A 25,252-nucleotide genomic window follows, 5' to 3' on the forward strand; every position below is an offset into this window, starting at 1 on the left:
ATCTCTTTGCAATCCTGTGACTTGTAGCCCATCAGGCTCCTCTGTCCAAGGGATTTTCCAGGCAAGAATACTGGAATGGGTTGCCGTGCCCTCCTCCAGGGGCTCTTCCTGACCCAAGGATGGAACCGGAGTCTCCACGTCTCCTGCATTGGCCAGCAGATTCTTTACCACTAGCGCCACCTGGGAAGCCCCTCTCTCTTTTATTTCTCAGCCTCTAGTTCTTTCTCCTTTGCAGGCTTGAGCTCTTAGTTTCCATCTTTAAGGCTGACACTGAAAGATATTTGTTGTTCCAGATGCTCATTTCAATTTGCAGTTTGTCCTGAGGGGCCGGCTTATCCTCTGACTTTTTCCCTTTTCCTGATCCCACCTGTCACTCCCCTCTTGGGACCTCTCAAAAGCAAGAGCTTGTCTCCGCTGTGTTCTTCTGTCCCCACAAAGCCGATGATCCAAGGGATTTCTCCAGCCTTGTGTGTTCCTTTCTCCCTCCCCATGGGCCAGGGCCTGGCACAAAGCAGATGCACATTTAGTGGTCACAACATGGGCCCCCTTCACGGGGGCGACAAGAGAGGGCAAGGTGGATTCTAGTGCCCCAATTCGAGTTTAACCTCATTCTCCCCTCTTTCTCCAGTAAACTGGATCAGAACCAACAGCCCTGTAGGAGTACATTTCTTTGCCTCAAAACCAGGCCCCGGAGACCGTTTGATTCTTTGGCAGAGAGGCATAGGCTTAATTAATTTTTCTCTTTCTCCCTTTGAACCTCTTGGAATACACACACATACTCTCATTCATGCACAATTGGGTGTAGAAGAATTTTAATGGCAGGTGCTGTTAGCAGTTCTTTTCCTCCTGATGCAGACCAGGGTTTTTCCATCTGGATTTTTTAGCAGGACCTAAGAATATTGACTTTCTAACCACTTGGATTTGGGTGGGGTGAGCAGAAGGGGAAGGGGGGAGAAGGTTCAAGGGGGAAATACGCTTATATATAAATCACATGTGAAGGCAGTTTTGAAGTCATTATTGCTTCAGGATGTGTGAACCATAATTATTTTTTAAGGTCTTGATTTGCCCAATGAGCATTTCCCAGGGTTGCCGCTCCAAGCATGACGTCTTTGCTGTCAGGGGGTCCAGCCGGGTCTGATAGGAGTTTAATCGCTTTAAAAGGGGCCCCTGGTGGGATCTGGTTTCTCCTGGTTCTCAGCTGCGGTCAGTTCTGCCCGCGGCGTGATATCCACATGACTTCAGCGATTAAGACAATGGCGTTAAAATGAAGAAGAGACATTTCCCCCTTCTCTTTTCCTCCTGAGGTTTTTTTAACAGTTAGCTGCACAAGGCAGTAAATCATCCTAGGCTGTGTGGCTATTGGTGGTTAAACTTGCCCTCTGCCCTCATCATCTCCGTGCTCAAAACAGACCCTGCTGTTTTGCCTAAACTCTGAAAGCCACTTTTCCACTGCCCACATTCAGCCTTTTGGCCCCCGAGGCTGATCCTGCCTTCTCACCACCCCCTCCCCCTTCTCCATCTGCACACCCACTTTCCAGCCTCCATCCCTCGTGTCCTGGCAGCTGCAGCCCTGCATCAGTAACAGTCGTCCTGGGGAATAGTTGTCAAGGGTCATGTAAAACATCCCCCCTCTGTGTGTTGAGAGTGTTTTCCATCCCCAAAGGGCCTTTCTGGATAATGAGGAAGGTCGAACTGGGGCAGCATACAGGAAGAAGCCCAGGAAAGGGAAATCTGTGTCCGTAAGCCATGCTGATCCAAGACTTATCTGGGGGGTTGGCCATGTAAAGAGAAATGTGGAGAGTTGGGAAAAGAATATTGAGAGAGTAGTGGAAATGTTTGAGGGATATGTGTGCAGAAACATTTTAAAGGCTGTGGTGGAGAACTAGATTTGTGACAAAACTTTGTAACAGGGTAACCTGTTCTTTCACTGAAGTGTGCTTTAGTGGGATGGTAACAAATTCAGCACATGTGCTACCATTCTATGCTTTGCCCATAGCAGGCATCACTAGTCAACCACAGCACTCCTTCCCACTGTCACTTCTTTGTACGTAGTAGGTATTATTAATCAATCATAACGCTCCTTCCCACTGTCACTTCTTTGCACATAGTAGACATCATTAATCAATCATAACATTCCTTCCCACTGTCACTTCTTTGCTCACAGCAGACATCACTAATCAAGACATCACTAATCAGTCACAGCACTCCTTCCCACTGTCACTTCTTTGCACATAGTAGACATCATTATCAATCATAACACTCATTCTCATTGTCACTTCTTTGCTCACAGCAGACAACACTAATCAATCACAGCACTCCTTTCCACTGTTACATCTTGGCACATAGTAGACATCCCTAATCAATCATAACACTCATTCCCACTGAGCTTCACAAGGCCCTTTAATCCTCAGCACAGGTCTTCAGGGAGCCATATATCAATCAGATGGATATGGAACTTAGGTTGAAACCCATTTCGCATCTCTATTTTGTTGGAAAGAATAGTAGGCTTAGAGTCAGAATACCTGAATTCTAGTCTCCAACCTACTAGTCATTGATACCTAATTATTCATAATGATTATCTAATTTCAATTTCTTCCTCTCTGGTAAGAGAACAATGGTTATCACAGAGGTTTGAAGTAAGGGTTAAGTAAAGTGAAAGTGTTAATCGCTCAGTCGCGTCTGACTCTTTGCAATACCATGGGCTATAACCTACCTGTTACAGTTCATGGAATTTTCCAGGCAGGAATACTGGAAAGGGTAGCCGTTCCCCGCCCAGGGATCGAGTCTGGGTCTCCTGCATTACAGGCAGATTCTTTACCATCTGAGCCACCAGGGAAACCATGAGTTATGAGTAAGGTAACATGTAAGATAGCATTTGTGGTTGTCGAGGACAGAGCCTGCTGCATTGTAACAGCTTGGCAAGGGATGCCCAAATACACATCTGCAGTGGCACACCCCGCCCACGTGTGTAACAGTAGATAGTTCTTCTCTCACCCTTGCTGCTACTTTAATGTCCTCAGTGAAGGCAGATGGAGACCAGCTGGGGCTGTGTCTGCCTCATTTTAACTTCATGGTGTTAAGACTCTTGTTAAATCTCCCTTTCACAAACTAAAAAAATGGTCCCTTGCTACCCTGAGAAGACACAGAGTTCACACCCACATGTCGGGACCTGACACCCTGCGTGTGTAGCCATGTGCAGATACCAGGCCTGCATTAGACCTTAGCTGGGCAGGGCAACTTCACCATGACTAAGGAGAGCCCCACAAGAGATCTTGGTTGAGATGTTTGTGTAGCTCCTTGTCCTAGAGGTCCGGCTGGTGGTGATAACAGAGAACTGGGGACCTATGGAGGCAGTGGGACAGGCTTTTTTGGAAGAGGTTTCACTGTACTTCACCCATTCCAAGATCAGGAGACTAAGGAGGGGGGTGTGGGATGTCCCAAGAGCCACCTTCTCCAGCGTGTCGTCACATTGGCATTGGACGCTACCTTCAGCCTGGGGAGGCGTTCTTTTCAGAGCAGCAGCCTCAGGGGACATTCTTTGAGCAAACTGAACCCCTGGGGTCATAAATTCACACATCCTGAGATGTCAATGACTTCCAAATGCCTTTCTCATTATATATATATATATATTACACATAGTGCATTTTACTTCCTGTTCTACTGATCTGCAGTGAAAATAGATCTCTTCCATGTGGCTTCAAATTCTCTTCGGACTTTTCCTTGTTTATCTTTCCACTCAAATGTGGGCAGTTCATACCAAAGATTAATCAAGGTCCTTATGTCCTTTCTTTTTTTCCTGGAATGAAAGGGGCAGAACCCAGATCAATGCCTCAGGGAAAGATTCATTGTAATTCAACAAATAGGTATTGACTACCTGCTTGTGTGCTAGACAATATGGGAGGCATTGAAAAGGGTAAAACATAGTCCTTGCCTTTATACAGCTTAAAAACTCATGAGGGCTGAAGAAATACACAAAGGATAAGGCAAAACAGAAGATCATGAAAATGCCCTGGGAGTGCGAAGGAGGCAGATCCCCAAAGACTTCGTGGAGGAGGTGGCAAATGTAGCCCCTTGAGATCAGTCCTGCATCAGCTGTAGATGGATGGGCTGGGATGGGGCAAGGGTGGGGCAGTAGAAGTGACAGTAGAACTGAGGAGCCACCAGAGTGAGGATGTGGAGATAAGAGCCCTGAAGGGTGCAGGCTGTAGTGAGGATAGCTTTATGTAAGAAGCATGGCCTGAGAAACAGGACTCTTTATCTTGCAGAGATTGGGTTTCAGAAGCAGAAGTCTTGTGCGTTTGTAAGGCACTAGGACAAGTCCCATGTGGGACCTTGGCAGGTGTGCGGATACTTCAATACTCGCAGTCCTGGCTCAGTGCACTTTCCATTATGCCGCACTGCTGCCAAAGCTGAAGCTCCAATACTTTGGCCACCTGATGCGAAGAGCCGACTCATTGGAAAAGACCCTGATGCTGGGAAAGACTGAAGGCAGAAGGAGAAGAGGGTGACAGAGGAGGAGATGGTTAGATAGCATCACCAACTCAATGGACTTGAATTTGAGCAAACTCTAGGAGACAGCAGAGGACAGAGGAGCCTGGCGTGCTACTAGTCCATGGGGTTGCAAAGAGTTGGACACGACTGAGTGACTGAATAACAACAGTCACAACAACATCTGCTATGAGGACTTGTCAGGCCACTGCCTTTCTCTGGGCTTCAGTTTCTACACTCAAAATCAGGAAGGTTTTTGTTTGTGTTGTTGTTTGCCTACAGAGAACTTTTTCAATTTGATGTAAGTTTGAATGAGGAGATATGTCCAGTGGATTTCAATAAGGAAAAACAGAAGATTGCAATGAATTCCTGAGAGACATGGCACATTGATTTCTTTGGGTCATCCACTTTTCAGGGGGAAAAGGAAATTTTATACGTAAGTGACCAGATTTTGTATCCAAAAAATATTATTATATTATTTCTTCAGTACTATTTTAAGCATTTTTATTGGAGTAAAGTTGGTTTACAATGTTGTGTTAGTTTCTAGTGTATAACAAAGTGAATCAGCTGTGTGTATGTGTGTTAGTTGCTCAATCATGTCCAAGTCTTTGCAACGCCATGGACTATATATAACCTGCCAGGCTCCTCTGTGCATGGAATATTCCAGGTAAGAATATTAGAGTGAGTTGCTCTTTCCTTCTCCAGGGAATGTTCCCAACCCAGGGATCGAACCCAGGTCTCTTGCATTGCAGGCAGATTCTTTACCATCTGAGCCATACGTATACATGTATTCCCTCTTTTTTAGATTCCCTTCTGATTTAGGTCACCACAGAGCACTGAGCCGAGTTCCCTGTGCTTTACACTAAGTTTTCATTAGTCATCTGTTTTATGAATTAACCAATTCTAGGTCTGACATCTGTGATTTTGTGATGATAATGGAAAGGTGCTGGGAGTATCTTTCCTTCCTTCCTTCCTTCCTTCCCTCCTTCATCTATCTCTCCTCTTTTAGACGGGAGTGGAAACAAAGTGACATCCATTTCTGCAAGGAAGTCAGGAGTCCAGTTCTGGGCTTGGTCTGTTTCCTGCTCTGATACAGGTAGTCAGCATGGATGCTTCTTCCCAACATGAGATCCCAACAGGCTCCGTTGGGATCCTGGCTCCGCCAGGCCTCCCTGTCCCTTACTATCGCCCAGAGTTTGCCCAAGTTCATGTCCTTTGAATTGGTGATGCCATCCAGCCATCTCATCCTCTGTCACCCTCTTCTCCTTCTGCCTTCAATCTTCCTCATCATCAGGATCTTTTCTAATGAGTTGGCTTTTCGCATCAGGTGGCCAGAGAATTGGAGCTTCAGCATCAGTCCTTTCAATGAATATTCAGGGTTGATTTTCTTTAGGATTGACTGGTTTGATCTCCTTGCTATCCAAAGGACTCTCAGGAGTCTTCTCCAGTGCTACATTTAGAAAGCATCAGTTCTTTAGCACTCAGCCTTCTTTATGGTCCAACTCTCACATCCATACATGACTACTGGAAAGACCATAGCTTTGACTAGACAGACCTTTATCAGCAAAGTGATATCTTTGCTTTTTAATACACTGTCTAGGTTTGTCATAGCTTTCCTTTCAAGAAGCAATCGTCTTCTAATTTCATGGCTGCAGTCACCATCTGCAGTGATTTTGGAGCCTAAGAAGAGGAAATTTGTCATTACTGTAATTGTATTTATTTGGATGTATTGAGTATTTGTTGTTTTTTTCCTCTATGTGCTTGATATAGACCTCAGTATCCCAGAGGTGGGAGATAAAGGGGGACCCCCTAAGCTGTAAGACTTCCACTTCTGAGCATGTGCACAGTGTATGACCTCATTAGCAGGCAGGTCATCCACATGAAGTGATGCCCTCATTCATGATTCCTACCTGCACCATTCTCTTTACTTTTCATTTACAACTTGCATTGTATTAGCTGAGATTGAAAAGAGCTTCCTAAGGTGGACAGATCAGGTGTTTAGCTCTCTTTTCTTTTGGATATGGAGACCAAGGCTCCGAGAGAGGAATCCATATTTTCAAGTTCACAGAAGTAGCACGTGGAAGACCCAAGATGCAAAGCTCAACTCTTCCGTGAGTTCATTGCCACTCCCCCGTCCCCACCGAGAAGCGTCCTCATCCCCCGGAGCCCTGGGACCTTGGAGCTGGGAGAGGCCAGCACGGGCTGGGAAGGTTGGGGAGAGCTTCATGGAGAGCTGATTCAAGGTGGCAGAGGACCGCAGCTGGAGCCCGTCCCAGGAGCAGGACGGCTGCCACCGCTTTGATCTGGGATAATCCTGTCTGCTGAGAATGGCAGCTCCTTACATCTGCCTTGTAAGGCAGTAATGCCATGACAACGTATGTTTGTGTTATTTCATCTGCACGGAATTCACGTGAGGCAGAGAGAAGGCAGAGCTGATCACTCCGTCTACCAGTGGGAGAATTTAAGTTGAAGGTAGGAATTTTCCTCGGTGAACGGAAAGACTCTATCCCGCGCCTGCCATGTGCCAGGCACCGTGCCCTCTCTAAGTATGTCATGCGATGCCTCATTGATTCCCCTAACTGCTCTGTGGAGTAGGCATCGTCAGCCTGATTTTACGGTTGGAAAAACTGAGGCTTACAGAAAGTGTGTGATTTACTCACAGACAGACGGGGGAAACGGCAGAGCTAGACTCTGAGCGTGGGTCTGTCTGAACTCCCAGACCACTCTCTTGCTCCAAAGCCCACTCTGCGCTGATCACCGAGTGGAACTGCTCTGAGTCCCCAGTCAGTGGCCCCAGTAAGCTGCTCTGTCAAGGGAACCCTCAAGAGAGCAGCTCCATCAAACGCCCGCTGTGTCGTTCACACCGGTGTCCCTGCTTACCTATACATTAGGAACTGTGCATCAGGTGGGGCTGCTCAAGAAGCCTTGCCCCAAGAAACTTCTCTGTCTAGATGACTCAAGTTGCTGAAGACCATCTAACTTGTAAGTGGCAGGGCTGGGACTAAAAGGCAGGTCCCTGACTCAACGGTCCATCCTCCGAATATGGCTCAGTCTCCCTGAAGGATGTTGAGCATCCCAGGCTGTCTTCTGGCCTGGGTAGCCAGAAGTGGGGTCTGGCAGGGATATGTGGGTATTATCCTGGGTCATGCCCCAGTCTCCAGACTGAGCTGCTCTAGCCCACTCTGGGGAGGGGTTGATGCTAGAGCTTTTAAGCATGTTCTTCTGACTGTCTAGCCTAGCTCTGTCCTGCTGCGGCCAGAGGTGAGATGGATATGGTGAGGCCAGCTCCAGGTATTCTTCCCCACAGCCCCTCCTGTGCCTCAGAACCCACCCTGCAAGGATGACACCCAAAGAATGCACTGCCAGCCCCAGGGGCGTCTTTGCAACAACTTCTGGTTCCCTCGTAATTCTTCTGACAAATTCTCCTTTTGATCAAGACTTTCTTAGCCATCCGTTCATTCCAGAAGTGACGTGTGTGCACACATACATGCTCAAGGGGGATCTGGGAGAAGGGATGAGAGGAGAAACAGGAGCTGTAAGTCCACTCAGATGCGGTAGAGAGACCTATCCAGAGAGTGCTGACTGCTCACCGGAATGTTATTTGCCTTTTTTTGGTTTCCTTTGTAGAATCTCTTGTTCAAACTTGTACGTGGAAATTCCTCCACTTCAAAATGAGCAGTGGAGAATGGCTGCAGGTTGGGATTTCCTCGGAGGACTGGCAGCCTTCTGTCTGCCCTGGGACAGAACAGAGGAACTTGAATTCTTTGTACTTGTTCAAGTCCATGGGAAGAGTGGGGGCAGGGAAGGAGCAGCAGGACCAGACCACCCCTGCACTTTTCCTCTGTGTCCTTGAGCGGGGCTGCAGGAGCAGGGGGAACCAGACTCTTCTCTATGGAGCATTGGGAAGGGCTAGCCTGGATTTGGGTTCTGTGACCTGCATCAGATCTTGTCTTCTGTCCTTCCTCGTGATGGGAATGGCAGCATCACAGCCAAAGAGAAGACTGTTGTTCTACAAATGTCAGCGTCCTAATGCCTTGGAAGAAGCAGCCTTTCATGTGCTGGTGGGTCTCCTCCGCATGTAACTCGTCTATTCTTACTCTGTATTCCCTTGAGTGTCTTTTATGATTTAATTGATCTATAGAGGGTTGCAAGGTTGCAAAGTTGTCACAAGAGCAGCACAAAATTTGGGGGAAAAAACTAAAAAAAAAAAGAAAGATCTAATTGGGGTCATAGACCCCAGCTTATACTCCACCATAAACTTGGGCAGCTGGCAACACCTTGACCTTGTTTTTTTTCATCTGTAAAATGGTCATTTTTTTTTTCCCGATCTGTAAAATGAAGTCTGGGGGCTTAAATGATTTCCAAGTTCCTCTGAGAGCTAAAATCTTCCTCTTAAGGATTTTTTCTTAAATGTCACCATCCCATTTTTAAAGCATGTGTTTGGGGTGATTCCCAGATGAGCATGGCCCTGTGTTGTATCCAAGGGAGTTTGTCCTTCGGTCTGACTGTGGTCACCTGTCATGACTGACTAGGGCCTTGGCTCCTTTGGAAGGTAGAATTTTGAATTCTCCGAGGGGCTGGCCCGATGCCAGACCCTTACCCCCTCCTGACTCTTACCCCCCTCCCTCAAATGTTCTGTCGAAAGATTCTTTTGAAGCTTCCTGCTAGACCTGTCCATTAATCTTGCTTCTTTCAAACCTCCATGTGATGAATGTCCATCCTTGAATTCCGACAGTTCGAGATGAGGTATGTTTCACTGTTCAATCACCAAATTGGAGTGAATTTATTTCCCAGCACACGAGGCCACGGAGGGACAGACGCTGGTCCTTATTGGCTGTTTCCAGCCACCCCACCTCGCTCACCGCCCAGATTTCCTTTGTCCACCACCCTCTCCGCAGCCTCCATCGTGCCAGGTACCCCATACCCCATGAAAGTGGAGAAAATGCCTCTTCCCTTCCCACTCTTCCAAACTCTGCCAGCTCCTTCCACCCCTGCCCACCTCCCCGACCCCCCCCCCGACCCCCACAATTTTCCTCTGATGAGATTTCCTCTCAGAGGGAATATTTTGGTCCTGTTCTCTGTTCCCAAACAAATTCCCCTGGTTCTTTCAATCTGGTTTCAATCAACATAATCACAGTCTGTTCGGTGATATCAACTCTGCCTTGATTTGTTCATGTAATTCACGCTCTGGCCTCCACCCCTCGGGCTGTTTTATATACACACACTCAAATGCCTATATGTGTGTATATATTACATGTAATGTATGGATATCATGTATTGAAAGAAGGATACGCTTTCCATCATGCCTGTAATTTCTTTTCATCTTCCTCCAAGTCAGTATCTTAATGCATGTCACCTCCACTGGGCTCATTGTGAGAACGCTTGGGGCTCTCTTTATTTTTTTAAGAACAGCTATGTAAATCTGGGTCACAAAGGAGTTATAAACTGCGGGCAGACTTCTTTTATCTCCCAGTGTAAATCCCATGCACCTAATGGAGTTGTGCAGAGTGAGGTGGGCGATTTGTCTGTTTGACACATGCCTTACCCATGCCATGGAGCATTTTCTCCTTGGTCTTTGTTCATTTTCTAAGTCCTTTGTTTTATCTGGAGGAAGAGAGATGAGGCAGCCCTGGGAAGCCCACAGGTAGGAGGTCAAGGTTGGCAGATCAGTGATAGAATCTCAGTAACCCCACCACACGGACAACTATTGTTGTTTAATTGCTCAGTCCTGTCTTGACTCTTTGCAACTCCACGGACTATAGCCGGCCAGACTCCTCTGTTCGTGGAATTCTCCAGGCAAGAATATTGGAGTGGGTTGCCATTTCCTATTCCAAGGGATCTTCCCGACCCAGGGATCGAACTTGCTTCTCCTGCATTGGTAGGTGGATTCTTTATCCCTGAGCCCCCAGGGAAGCCCACACTGAATTTTACTAGCCAGTAATTACACTGCCCTGTTTGTGCCAGGATACAGCAAAGCAGGACACTTGTCCAGGTCATGGTAAAGCCCTTCCCCTCACCCAAAACAAAACCTATTGAGTCATTAATCTTAGAGAAGAAGGTGGCGGTCCCCTAGAAAAGAGAAGTCAGCTGAAGTACTGAATTGATGTTGTAAATCCATAACAGACAGTTCTGGCAAGTCGTAGATTTCCTGGCCAGAGCAGGCACTTAAGAGAGAAATATTTTCTTGAATTCTGAAAATTTCACGTTACCCTTTTAGAGCCACAGTTCAGAGGACTCAGAGTTGCCTTCTCAGACAGCAGGCTGGGAGGGGAGGGACCCAGTTTAGGAGGGGAGGGGCTGGAGTGGACAGAGTCCTGGGGAGAGAGGAAGGACTCACCATGGTGGGGTCAGCAATGTTCCCGGGTGCAGTGGTTCTCTTACAGCGCACAGGGCAAGGAGAATCTCACACCTCTTCACCGGGTTATGCAAGAACCTAGAATTAGATGGGATTTTACAACTAGTCTAGAACTAACCCTGACCAGCAAGGCAAAATATAGAAACACTGGCTGCCCTGCCTTGATGGTCACAAATCTTATTGAATGCGTGCCTCTTTCACATTTCAGAATAATATAAAAATAATTTTGGCACCTTGCATCTAATTTTTCTCTCAATTTTGAGATAATTTTAGACCCGTGTCATCCATTATGTTTTTAATTATCCCTGTCTTTGATTTAGTGAGATCCTCGGCAGCTAAAGGGCTTCCCAGATGGTGCTAGTGGTAAAGAACCTGCCTGCCAATGCAGAAGATGCAAGAGATGCCTGTTTAATCCCTGAGTTGGAAAGATCCACTGGGGAAGGACATGGCAACCCACTCCAGTATTCTTGCCTGAAAAATCCCGTGGACAGAGGAGCTTGGCAGGCTGTGATCCATAGGGTTGCAGAGAGTCAGACACAACTGAAGCGACTTAACACCCATGCATGCCAGTATTTAAAAACCAGAATGAGAAGAACCTCATTTCCCTTTGGCATTATCAATGATTCACAAGTTCATTTTAAGGGAGACTCAAGTCATAGAGTTTTCACAGGAAGAATCATAAGGTTGGGATGGTGCCCCTCCTCTGAATCAGGGATAGGTCAGTGCAGTTCAGTTCAGTCACTCAGTCACGTCTGACTTTGCGACCCCATGGACTGCAGCACACCAGACCTCTCTGTCCATCACCAACTCCCAGGGTTTATTCAAACTCATGTCCATTGAGTCGGTGATGCCATCCAACCATCTCATCCTCTGACATCCCCTTCTCCTCCCGCCTTCAATCTTTCCCAGCATCAGGGTCTTTTCACATGAGCCAGTTCTTCGCATCAGGTGGCCAAAGTATTGGAGTTTCAGCTTCAGCATCAGTCCTTCCAATGAATATTCAGGATTGATTTCCTTTAGGATGAATGGTTGGATCTCCTTGCTGTCCAAGGGACTCTCAAGAGTTTTCTCCAACACCACAGTTCAAAAGCATCAATTCTTTGGCACTCAGCTTTCTTTATAGTCCAACTCTCATATCCATACATAATTACTGATTGGGGACAGGACCTCTTTCTTACTTCTGCTGAGAGCGGGGAGCTGGATGAAGGGCCATAGGTTCCAAGCAGGTGTGACAGCATGCCCAGCTTCTAAGTCTAGTGCATCCTAGTTTTGTGGCAGGAAAGCATACCCTCAGCCTGAAGTTTAATTCCTGAATCCTCTGCCACAGTCTGGACGCCGAGGTGGAAGTGAGGACATCCGTGCTTCTCGGGCATTCTTCTCAGTGCCCGAGTGACCACGCGTGCAGGTGGTAAACGTACATCACCCACCCACCCTCCCTTGGCTGCAGGGCAGGGGCTATGCCCTCCTCTTTCCTCCCCTCCCTTGAGAGCATGCCTTGCCTTCTCCAGGGTCCCTGATACGATGGCTGGAGAAGGGGGACCCAGGACCAGAGATGCCGTTTCGACACCATCCTTCCTTCCCCTGCCTCTGCCCACCCCGACTGGTCCAGCAGGGCCACGAGATCAGAAGCCCTGTCTTCCCTTCCTGTGCAGAGTCCCAAGCACCCTGTGGGCATGCCACTCAGCCTGGAGGCTTCTTCCCCAGCAGCTCTGGCTGTGAGATGAGCGTGTCGCCCAGATGACTTCCGATAACGGCTATTATTTTGAAATGCACAGTGCCTGTCTCCCGCTGCTGGTGTTCACAGAAGCTGGGCATGTTGTCAACACCTGCTCGGAGCCGCTTCCCGTCCCCACCCTTCCTTCTGGCAGTGCAGACTGCAGTTCATTTCCTCTATCATGGGCTCCTCTCCTCCCCGTGACTACGCATTGGATATTTAAATAGTTTATTCGTCCACCAGTGTAGTCTGTGTGAAGACTCACGGACTTGAAAGCACTAAAACTCCCTCTGGTTTTTATAGACTGTTTCACGGGCTATTAATGTGGAGCAGACGGCCTCTGCAAACAGCCATTTGCAAGGGTTCCGGACACCTGGATTCATCCACCAGGGAGTGAACTTAAATGAGTCGCCTTTCTCTTTGGGCCTCCTCATCCATCACACTATGTGAGTTTGGGAAACTTGTGCAATAGTGTATGGAAATTAGTTGGTCATCCTGAAACACAGAGGTGTGATCTTGTGGGCACTCTGTACCCACCAAGAACATGCCCAGGCTCTTCCCTGGTGCTCCAGTGGTTAAGAATCTGCCTCTCAATGTGGGGGACAAGAGTTCAATCCCTGATCAGGGAACTAAGATCCCACATGCCAGGGGTCAACTATATCCGCTCACCTCAACTCGAGAAAGCCCGCATACTCCAACAAAGACCCAGCACAGCCAGCAAAAAAAAACACCAAAAAAAAAAAAAAAAGACCCAAAGAAACAAAAATCTATACCCAAAAGAAGATTTGGGGATGACAGCAGGGGATGGGTATGGTGTATGAAGTGCAGACAGCCAATGAGAGCTGTTGCCCTTCCCAGACGTCTTTCAGACGTCAGCTTTGGTGTCAGCTGTTTATTACATGATCTCCTTGTGTGGCTGGACTGCTCAGGAGCTCTTCTTGGGGAGATGGAAGGGGGTCTGATGGGGGCCAGTGAAGAAGAGCAGGAAGTCTGCGTGAAGAGGCATTGGAGAGAAGGGGAGAGCTTTGCACGAGACTTGGATTTGTTCCCCTAGAACAGGGGTCCCAGGCCTCTGGGATCTGGTGCCTGATGATCTGAGGTGCGTGCAGGCGTGCCCAGTTGCTTACGTTGTGTCCGACTCTTTACGACCCCATGGACTGTAGCCCACCAGGCTCCTCTGGATTCTCCAGGCAAGAATACCGGAGTGGGTTGCCATTTCCTTCTCCAGCAGACTTTCCCAACCCAGGGATCCAACCCAGGTCTCCTGCACTGCAGGCAGATTCTTTACCATCTGAGCCATCAGGGAAGCCATCGATCTGAGGTGGAGCTGAGGAAATAATAGAAATAAAGTGAACAATAAAGGTAATGTGCTTGAATTATCCTGAAACCATCCCTTCCGTGGAAACATTGTCTTCCATGAAACCAGTGCCTGGTGCCAAAAACCTTGGGGACTGCTGCTCCATAGAATTAAAAATTGGACCTCTTGATGGGAAAGTCTCTGCTTTCTAGGGAAAGGAAAAAGTGGGTGTTAGCATCCTGTAGGTTGTGTCTTGGTTAATGGTAGGAAGCTCAAGAGAGATGAGGGACCCCACTCCCCAATGTGATGCATGGATCCTGCAAATCTGGTGCAGGAATGCGTTGTGTACAAGACAGAAAACCGAGTTGGGAGCCTGGACCTCTGTCTGCATATTGTCAGTGTTCACCTGGTTTCATTTTGATAAATGTGATCTCTGAGATCTGGTCCCGAAAGCATCACCTGGCAAGAGGAATGTGATTTACCTAAGAGTCAGGTTGCCATATTGTGGAATCAGGCACTAAAGAGGGAATAACTTGAAATTAGTTGTTAATATCATGTAACAGGTTAGAATCCCGGGACTATGTGGATGAAAAGAGGGCTCGGGGTTGGTGTGGTGGGGAAATAGGACCAGGCATGGCGTGTGTGTAAGTATTGTTGTCGTTCAGTTGCTAAGTTGTGTCTGTCTCTTTGCAACCCCATGGGCCATAGTCCTCCAGGCTCCTCTGTCCATGGGGTTTTCTAGGCAAGAATACTGGGGTGAGTTGCCATTTCCTTCTCTCGGAGATCCTCCTGACCCAGGGATCGAACCCACGTCTCCTGCATCGGCAGGCGGGTCCCGTACCACTGAGCCACCAGGGAAGCCCAGGTGTGAGTATTGAGTTGGCAAAAAAATTCATTCAGTTTTTTTCCACAGCATCTTACAGAAAAATCCAAAGGAACTTTTCGGCCAACGGAATATTTAGGAAAAAGATTAAGTGTCGGTGGGTGGAGATGGAGGTCTGGCTTGGTCACTGAGTGGCTTTTTGCCACTGGACAAATCATTTCATCTTCCCAAGATTCAGTTTTCTTAAACATAAAGTAAATACTGGTCCTTATATCTCATGGAGCTACCATAATGATCAATTCAAAAATACACCGAACAATGTATATGTTAGGAATTTCTACAGTGACACTGGGAGCCACAACTGCCACCACCCTCACCTTTCCGCTTCAGTGGTTACTTATTTTCTGTCCTTTCTGGTCAGTTCATCTGCCCCTATCGTTTGAACCTGCCTGGGATCGGGGAGGGAAAGTGCTGATCTTCCACGATGCCCAGCGACTGGGCAGCTTTTCAAGGCTTCACCCTCATCGCTGGTCTGTTTTCTCATCTGCACCTGTCTTTTCCCTGCTGGTCCCCCGTTCCTGGGATGCTGAGGGGGAAAGCCACAACAGGGGGAAGTGGTGGGATCAGAGACCAGGAGCTGGTCTCAGAGGAGGCTTTTTGTTATATGGAGTAAAGTAAGTCAGAAAGAGAAAAACAAGCATCATATATTAATGCATATATATATGTATATATAGTGAGAGAGAGAGAGAGAGAGAATCTAGAAAAATGGTACTGATGAAGCTTTTTTCAGGGAAGGAAGGGAGACGCAGACATAGAGAACAGACTTGTGAACACAGCAGGGAAGGGAGAGGGTGGGACAAATTGAGCAAATAGCGTTGAGGTACATACACTATCACGAGTGAAATAGATGGCTAGTGGGAAGTTGCTGTATAACACAGGGAGCCCAGCCTGGTGCTCTGTGATGACCTACAGGGGTGGGATGGTGGAAGGGGAGGGAGGCTCAAGAGGGAGGTGACATATGTTTAATTATGGCTGATTTGCATTGTTGTACAGCCGAAGCCAACACGACAGCGTAAAGCAATTTTCCTCCAATTAAAAAATAAAATTATATTAAGTGGGAGTGATATAAAAAAAAAAAAAAAGAAGTAGGCTTTTGCTTTCTGTTCTAGAAGATCAGGGATCAGTGACCTCAGATTTCCATGCTGACGCCTGTGTTAATTTACCCCCAGACCTGTTATTCAGTGAATTTTATAAGGGTTAAAAAAAAATTCTCCAGTGTTATTTGTCTTTGGGTGGGGAGAACGCTGTGTCTAAGGTCCACTTGTCAGCTCTGTGTATTCCTGGGAGGATCCAGCAGAGATCCTGGCCCATTTGGTTCAAATACAGCCTCCCCTTGCCCTCAAAGCTCTTGCTGAAGACGTGACCCTGAACCTTCTTTCTGTCACCCAGTCAAGCCTTCTTCCTCTTTACCTTTTACCGGCTCAGCTCTTCCCAGATGCTTGTCCGTCTCCTGGGAGTAAGTTCTTTCTGATCTACACATGGCACCCTGCAGGCCACGTTGTTCCAGACTCTATGTTAGGCACTGAGGCTGCGGGGCTGAGGGAGATGGGCCTTGCCCCCCGGCACATGCAAGCCAGTGGTCATCTAGAGCCACTCAGGACACCTGGCCTGGCGGGAGGGTTCTATGCCTGGTCTGGGAAGACTCCACATGCTACGCGGCAACTAAGCTTGTATTCCACGATGACTGAGCCCACAAGCCTAGAGCCTGCGCTCTGCACAATGAGAAGCCACTGCAATGAGAAGCCTGCACACCACAACTAGAGAAAGCCCGTGCATAGCAGTGAAGACCCAGCGCATTCAAAAATAATAAAGAAATAAATTATTTTTTAAAATAGAGAATGTGCTGAAGGGTAGTTTAAGGAGGTAGTATACGATCAAGGTCAGAGGACCAGCTAGTTAAAGGGAAGGGGCAGGCTACTGCGCCAGGGAGTCATCAGGGACCCTTGAAGAGGTGAGAGTACTTGGTGAGTTTGTAGAATCTTGACCCCTCCTGTTGAGAGTGGTACCCAAGGCTGGACCAGGAAGGGCCCAGTGCCAGGTGGAGGAGCTTGGGCTTCACCGTGAAGTCTTTCTTGATAGAAGAGAACAGACATTTCTCCATCTCGGGAGTGACCCAGTCAGGCTCCACTTTAGAAAGACTTTTCAGTTTCAGTGTGGAAAGGAAATGAGAAGGAGTCTGGGAAAGGGTGGAAGCAGGGTCTCAGAAACCAACTAAGAGCCCACAGGAGTAACTCCGGCAAGAGAGAGAGCGTGGACTGCAGGGAAAAGAGGTGCGGATTGTCATGAGGCAGAATCAACTGAAATGGAAGATTAGTGTGTTAGGAGTCAGGAAGCTCCCCCGGAGGAGGGCATGGCAACTCACTCCAGGATTCTTACCTGAAGAATCCCATGACAGAAGAGCCTGGTGGGTTACAGTCCATGGGGTCGCAAAGAGTCAAGACACAACTGAAACGACTTAACATGCTTTCACGTGCTATGGGGGGTGGTGTAGGGAAGACAAGCATCATCTCTGGTGAATGCTGATACCCTTACTTACCCTAGAGCACTCAGAGGACTGGAGGAGGAAGAGGAGGGTTGGGGGTGGGGTGATGGTGACTTCAGCTTGGGATACATTGCCCTTCAGATGCCCTTGAAGCAGTCAAGTAGGGATGTCCAAGAGGGGGTTGGATCTATGGGTTTGGAGTTTAGGAGGGAGGTCTGTGCTGGGGCTGTGAACGTGGACGTGACCCCCACACGAACAGGTGTGCAGCCCAAGGTACATAGGAGAGCCAGAGACAGGATTTGAGGAAACGACACTGGAAGAGTGCAAAGGTGAACACCGGTAACGATTGGAAACCGGGGAAGATTCACAGAGGCTGGAGGAGGCGGGTCGGGAGGCTACAGAAGGAGGAGCTGCAAGACTTCTGCCTGATTTTCAAGTGAGGGGCCCAGGGCTGTTCTGGGAGGGCACTGGAGGTGAGGATGGATGGAGGGGACCCTGTCCAAGGCTGTGGCAGGTGGAGGGGGTGGAGGTAACTGGTACAGGTGCTTCTAAATGCATCTGGGCTGGGGCCAGCTTAGGGGAGAACTATGTTCGTTTCCTTGTTTAAGTTGGCAACGTGAGCATTATGGGCACACCTCGTTTTATGGTGCTGTACTTTATCACCCTTCCCAGACCTCTTTTTTTTTTTTTTTTAACAAATTGAAGGTTTGTGGCAACCCTACTTCAAGCAAGTCCATCAGTGCTGTTTTTTTCAATTGCATTTGCTCACTTCGTGTCATTGTGTCACGTTTGGGTCATTCTGTCTTCTTATTTGTGATGGTGATCTGTGAAGAGTGATCTTTGATGTGACTGAAGGCTCGGATGATAGCATTTCTGCTCTGCAGATAAGTCCATCTGTACATTCTTCCAGATTCCACATGTAAATGATATCATACAATATTTGTCTTTCTCTTTCTGACTTTCTTCACTCTGTGTAATAGGCTGTCGGTTCATCTACCTCATTAGAACTGACTCAAATGTGTTCCTTTTCATGGCTGAGTAATACTCCATTGTATGTATGAACTGCATCTTCTTGATCCATGCCTCTGCCGACGGACATTCAGGTTGTTTCCGTGTCCTGACTGTTCTCAATAGTGCTGCATTGAGCATTGGGGCACATGCATCCTTTCAAATTCTGGTTTATCTGGATAAATGCAGTTGTGAAAGAGCTGTTGTGAGGAACAGAAGAAAGGCCTGATGTAGGAAGAACAGCAACAAACCTGATCTGTAGCAAGGGCTAAGCTGAACCTGAGAATGTCAATTCACTCAGCACCAAAGAGTGCCCAAGCCGCCCTTCCCCTTTCCCCGCAGCCTAAATGACGGCTGAGAAATAGGTGCTTGACTGACCTGAGGTTGAGGATGTGCAGGGCAGATGTGACCAGGAGGGAGTCGGAGAGGGACTGAAGCAGAGGAACATGGGGAAAACTCAGACCCACGGTCAGCTCTGTGTGGGAAGACGTGTTTTGAAGCATTATTTATGAGAAGGCGTGTGTGTGCGCGAAGTTGCTTCAGTCCTGTCCAACTCTTTGTGACCCCGTAGACTGTAGCCCTCCAGGCTCCTCTGTCCATGGGATTCTCTGGGCAAGAATACTGGGGTGGGTTGCCGTGCCCTCCTGCAGGGGATCTTCCCGACACAGAGATCGAACCCAAGTCTCTTGTATCTAGCCTGCGTGGCAGGCAGGTTCTTCACCACTAACGCAAGCTGGGAAGTCCCATTTATGAGAATGCATGCATCTTTAGTTGCTTCAGTCATGTCCAACTCTTTGCAACTCCATAGACTGTAGCCCACCAGACTCCACTGCCCATGGAATTTCCCAGGCGAGAATACCGGAGTGGGTTACCATTTCCTTCTCCATGGATTTATGAGAATGGAGACTTGGAGATTATAAACTTCCTACAAAGAGGATATAATCTAGTGAATGGTGTCATATTCCTTGAATGGAATATTATGCAGCCATCAAAACTTTGTTTAGTTAGAATTTTAATATGATGATAGAATGCTTAGATTATAAAATTAAGTAAGAAAGCCGAAGAACAATGTACGTTCAATAGTCTCAACTTTGTGTTGTGTAGAAAAACTTTGCATGTGTTTAGAAAAGAGTGGTTCGAATATTCTATCATGATATTTGTGGGAAATGATAAGTTTCTGTATGTATTTTTGTATTTTTAGAATGTCTTCCAATAGGCTCTTATGACTTTTATAACATGGGAAAAGAATCTCTCTAGGGAAATTTATTCAAGGAAAAAATTCTTTCAACATAGAAAGAGTGTATGCAGTCATGGATTAATTTGGTCCCTGCTTTCTCTTGTTCTCTTTGATGGGAAACATCACCCAGAAAATGGTGTGGTGTTTGAGAAGTAGGTTGTGGTGTCAGTCACACCTGGCTTTAAATCCCAGCTCTAGTATGTCTATGGTGTGATCTCAGGCAAGTTGTTTTCTCTGGGGCCCTGTTTCTTTATTTAGGGCTTCCCAGGTGGCTCAGTGGTAGAGAATCTGCCTTCCAATGAAGGAGACACAAGAGATACAGGTTCGATCCCTGGGTCAGGAAGATCCCCTGGAGGAGAGCATGGCAACAAACCCACTCCAGTATTTTTGCCTGGAAAATTCCATGGACTAGGAGCCTGGTGGGCTACAGTCCATGAGGTCACAAAGAGTCAGACACGAATGAGCCCAGCACAATTTCTTTATTTACCAAATAGAGAGAATAATGCATGCCCTCAGTCTCTTTACAATTCCTAAACCCACCAAGCTCTAAAATCCCAGAGTCCTTTCTTAAGGTTTCAGCAGATTCATTTGGCTGCAAAATATGACCTGAATTGACATCATCTTTCTTTCATTTAAGTGAGTATTTATAATTTTGCAACAGAAATACCACCTTGTTTAATCACGGGTGCTGTCACAGACCCACTGAGAGTGTTAGGTAATATACAGTAATATACAAGGTTCCAGATAAGACACTGCTGACTATGGGCCCTGCCTCGGGGTTATCGCAGAGTTAAATCAGATTGTACAGAATTCAGTCTTAGTGCAGTTTGAGGCAGGACCAATGCTCAGTGAGGCTGGCTATCATATTTATTGATATAATTATTCTTGAGCCTTTACTTTGTACATAATGTGTGATTTCTGCTTGCTTTCTTTTCCTTGCATTCCTTTCATTATTGGGATCTTTGAGAAGACAGAAGTGTCATTTATTTGGGGCAATTTTTCAGTCACTAAGTTGTGTCCAACTCTTTGTGACCCGATAGACTATAGCACGCCAGGCTTCCCTGTCCTTCATTATCTCCCAGAGTTTGCTCAAACTAACACCCATTGAGTCAGTGATGCCATCCAACCATCTCATCCTCTGTCACCCCCGTTTCCTCCTGCCCTCAATCTTTCCCACCATCAGGGTCTTTTCCAGCGTGTCAGCTCTTCACATCACGTGGCCAAAGTATTGGGGCTTCAGCTTCAGCATCAGTCCTTCCAGTGAATATTCAGGGTTGATTTTCTTTAGGATTGACTGGTTTGATCTCCTTGTTGTCCAAGGGATTCTCAAGAGTCTTCTCCAACACCACAGTTCGAAAGCATCAATTCTTCGGCACTCAGCCTTCTTTGTGGTCCAACTCTCACATCCATGTGTGACTACTGGAAAAACCATGGCTTTGACTAGACAGACCTTTGTCAGCAAAGTGATGGCTCTGCTTTTTAATACACTGTCTAGGTTTGTCATAGTTTTTCTTTGGGGCACTTAGGTTGACATTGTTTAAAGCACAGGAGTGGAAGATATGGGAACTTCCAGCAGAAAATTCTCCTGCCTCTTTTCTTCCCAGTTTCTAATTTCCTAAAGAGTAAGCCATGGAGAATTATGCATGTTAACAGGGCACCCAGATAGTTGAAGATCTAATCAAAGAATAAGTCTTATTCCCTTGGTGAAGAATTATATTTCAAAGCACACGTGTTCATTGTGGAATCGTAGCATATTTACAGCATACTTGCTCTACATTTAAAGATGCACTTTGCTTCAAGCTAAAAGCAGTGAAATGTGTGTGTGTGTGTGTGTGTGTGTGTGTGTATACATATTTGATGAGAAAGTAGTTATTTACTGCTTTCCATAGGGATTCACAATATGATTTTTTTGTTGCAAACCCTTCTAGTATCTTTAACATATAATTCAATTCACAGAAATGTGATTTGCACTCAGCCTTTTCAGAGGCGCAAGTAGGGTACAAACTGAGGTCATTCCTTCCTGTTCTTGGATGAGTCCTTGTTTCATAAATTCTGTCAGTGTGGCACTAGCCAACTGTGTTATTAACATCACCAAGGGGAATTCAAACGTATCATGTTGTAGGATCAAAAGTTCCACATTCTGAATCAGCGCCAGTATGTTTCCAGACCCTTCGGTTTGACCAGAGTCTGCAGCCATTTCCCTCTCTTCACCGTTTGACTCACCCACTTCAGGGTAGAGGTCACTCTCTGCTCCCACCCATCGCCGTGACCCCATCAGTGTCCCCGACAGTTGTGGAGTGTTTTGCCTTCATATTTTGCCTTCCAGAGCCTCGGGTCTGGAAAGAAGTATTTTGCAATCCTCTCTATTAAATCCAGTTAAGCTGGTCATTTCGACTGCATGCCTGGAAACTCACTAGAACATTCTTTCTAGTAAACCAAAATAGATTTTCCCAAAGTAGAAGGCCTGTAATGCTTTGCAGATTGGTCCAGAGGCAGAAGAGCTGATGCCTTGGCCAGGAATGACCTCCTGTCATAAAGCCTTAACCTTCTCCCACTTCAGCTCATCAGGTCCTCTGTGGCCCTTCTACTGTGTGCCCAGCACAGGGTTAGGACTCACATTCCTGCACATTCTTGGGTTCCAACTTCCCCTCTCTGTTAATCCGTTCATTAGCACCAAATTGCAGGGTTCCTTGCCAAGCCCATCAAGCATAATTGGAACTTCTGAAGTCAGATCCCCCAATTACATTCGTTCGGGTGTCTCATTAGCCTTGTGTGTCATCCCAGCCCATCCTCAGACATGTTTTCCTTCACGATTGTTGTCATTTTCTTAATGCAGGTATTGTTGAGAAAGATTGTTTTTAACAAACAGTTTTGCTTAGCCAGTTGTTTGATCTCCAGAGTACAATAAATCCTCAGTGAAACGGAGCCGGGAATGGGGGAAGAGGGAGACTGAGGGAGGCTTAGAGAAAAGTAGGTGGAGAACTTGAGCCAAGGACCAGCCCTGCCCATTTCCCCCCACACAGTGATGCTCCTTAGAGATGGCCCGACTTGGGAAATGATCCACTTTGTGTAAATGGGTGCATCCAAGACTCAGTGAGCCTAGAACAAAGTACAGTATGCATTTTGTAGCTCCAGGGATTCTCTTAAAGTTTACTGAGAAATGGAGGACCTCAGACTTCCCTGGTGGTCCAGTGGTTAAGAATCCTCCTTGCCAATGCAGGGTACACGAGTTCGGTCCCTGATCTGGGAAGATTCCACGTGCCACAGGGCAGCTAAGCCCATGCGCCACAGCCACTGAGCCTGCCCTCTAGAGCCTGTGCTCTGATACCAGAGAAGCCTGCACACGGCAACTAAGAGAGTAACCCCTGCTGGTTGCAACCAGAGAAAGCCTGGTGTGCGGCGACAAAGACCCGGCATAGCCAAAAATAAGTTAGTTTTTTAAAAAAAACATGGAGGTTTTCTACTTCCTGGACAACTATAGGCGTGTGCTCTGTCTTCTGGATTCTTCAAGACTTTGAGACTAGAGAGGGTTATCTTTTCGAGAGTGTAGGATCAGGAGTCAGAGAACAGGTTTCTGGTTCTGGCTCTGATGGCTTTGAACTCATTGCTTACCTCCTCTTATGCCCTAAATTTCTCAGCTTTAAAATAGTAATGTGTGCTAAGTCTCTTCAGTCGTGTCTGATTCTCTGCAACCACATGGACTGTAATGCGCCAGGCTCCTCTGTCCTTGGGATTCTCCAGGAGAATGGGCTGCCATGCCCTCTTCCAGGGGATCTTCCCCACCCAAAAATCGAATCCTCCTCCCTCATGTCTCCTGCCTCGGCAGGAGAGTTCTTTACCACTGGCATCACTAGGGAATCCCATTAAAATAGCAATACCCTCTCTTAATAATTTTCCTAACTTCACCTCTACCCAAAAAGCTACACACAGTGGGATGTAAGTTCTGAACTGCAGTCCTTGGCGTATATAGTCCGTACTCCATGTAGCATCCTTTCTTCTTTAAGAGAACAGGTGGCTCTGCCATGTCCCCAGTTTCTCTGCCTGCCCCCTTTGTCTGTTTTGGAACACCTTCAGCTTCTTGATGGACGCTTTACCCACTTCTCCTGGCTCTGTTGGTTACATGAAGGGGTTGCCTCGCTGCCTGCCTCACGGCAGCCTCTGCTTGCTCTCCTGAGCACCCATGGAGACCTGGAGCCTTTAACTGTAATTGTGCTTTTGAGGAAGAGGCGCTCCACACAGTTCTTTCCCTGGACCTATTCAAGGTCATCTTCAGCCCTTCCGACTCAACCTTTCCAGAACAGCAGAAACCTATCTTCTTGGGTCTTTTGGGAAACCCAGCAAAACTAATGTGAAGTGTGCATTGCATTTTTCAAGAGTCAAGCTTAGTCCACATAAGATGCAGAGGAGGTGGGCAGGGGCGTGGGGTAGAGGTCAAGGGAGGAGAGATGGAAGGTCTGCATGTGTCTCCCCCACCAAAGCATTGGAAGTTGTGTTGGAAAAATCTTCAGCCTTTATTTACTACGGTGGGTAGCCACAGAAGGAGGGGCGGGTGGGAGAGAGAGGAGAACAATAGGGCCTGTGTGCCTTGTCTCAGCCAGCAATGTGGTGAGCTGGGTCAGCGCGGCTCAGTTAGCCCTGGCCCTTTAAAGGAGGGTCTCCTGCAGCTGTCGGTGGTGGTGGGCTGGGGCTAAGGCAGGCGCGCCCCGGGGCACCGGGAGGCAAAGTGGCAGGAACGCCCTGGTTCCACAGGCTCCAATTCGATAGAAACCCTCACTGCTTCTTGTGCTATCGAGGGAGAGGCTTGAGGGGGGACCACAGAGGAGGTGACCGGGAAAGGGAGCGTGCGTCTCCTGCGGAGAGTGACCGACATATGGAACATGTTATCCAGAAGGGTTACAGGCTGGGGGAAAGCTCCTAGGCTTTTCCAGGGTGGGGTGGGGGAGGGGCCGCCTTCCGAAACTCAAGGAGGTTTCTAAACAAAAGGAATTTGAGAAGGGTTGGAGGAATAATGAGAAATGCAAACTTGACCCAGAGTTTCTCTTTTCTGTCTCCCAGGCTTCTTCCCCGCCTGTCCTTACTTGTTTCTAATTCCTGGGGAACCCCAGAGAGCCCCTGGGGCCATGTGCCTTCGTCTCTACATGCAGGGGGTCAGTAGGACCCAAGAGCCATCTCCCACCCTCTGTGTCCACGGGGACCAGACAGACAGCAGGGAGCCCAGAGCCTGGTCTCAGCCCCCAAGGGTGGGCAGAGCACAGGCCCTGCAAAGATTTATCCTGATTCCCTCACTTTATGGAAGAGCCCCCTGGCTCTGCATCACCCCTTTGCAGTCAGAGCCTCAGCTGCCTGACTGTTTGGTGGGGATTGCCCTGTTCTCCGTGGTTCAGGTTATGATCCTAGAGCTCTGGTTTAGATCTGTCCTCCAGGAATGTTCTCAGACATTTCTGAGCAAACAGTGAAGTGTCATCAGTGACACTTAAAAGGTGACACCTCTTGTCCGCTGTACTTTTTCCATTTCACTGTGTAACAAACCACCCTAAGCTTGACAGCATAAAAAACAACTCACCATTGTATCATTTCTTATGATGTCATGGGTCAGGGATTTGATTAGAGCTGGGTTGGGAGAATCCTCTGTGTCAGGTGGCTTTGACAGGTTGGCTGATGGCTTGGCATGGACCACCAAGGCCAGTCCACCTGCAAGATGACTGAGTGCCTTGGCAAGACTGGCTGGAAGACCATGGTAGAGGAGAGTGGGTCTCTAGCATGGGTGGTCTCCTTAACTGTCAGTGAC

The 25,252-nt window shown here is 47.5% G+C and overlaps 1 protein-coding gene across 5 annotated transcripts in view; it reads left to right on the forward strand.

The window, feature by feature from the left end:
* Positions 1-25,252, forward strand: part of NTF3 (neurotrophin 3) — a 73,784-nt gene that overhangs the window by 33,557 nt on the left and 14,975 nt on the right. The window contains exon 1 of one of the 5 annotated variants that reach the window (XM_061124071.1): positions 4,828-4,924. The exons of 1 other annotated variant lie outside the window; for it this stretch is intronic. The gene's annotated coding sequence lies outside the window, so the exon portion shown is untranslated. Of the gene's footprint in view, positions 1-4,827; positions 4,925-14,579; positions 14,722-17,553; positions 17,693-25,252 lie in introns of those variants that run through there. 3 more of the 5 variants (XM_061124070.1, XM_061124068.1, XM_061124069.1) reach the window with 3 other exon arrangements.

This window comes from Dama dama, chromosome 22 (genome assembly GCF_033118175.1).
Source record: "Dama dama isolate Ldn47 chromosome 22, ASM3311817v1, whole genome shotgun sequence".
NCBI classification, from domain to species: domain Eukaryota; kingdom Metazoa; phylum Chordata; class Mammalia; order Artiodactyla; family Cervidae; genus Dama; species Dama dama.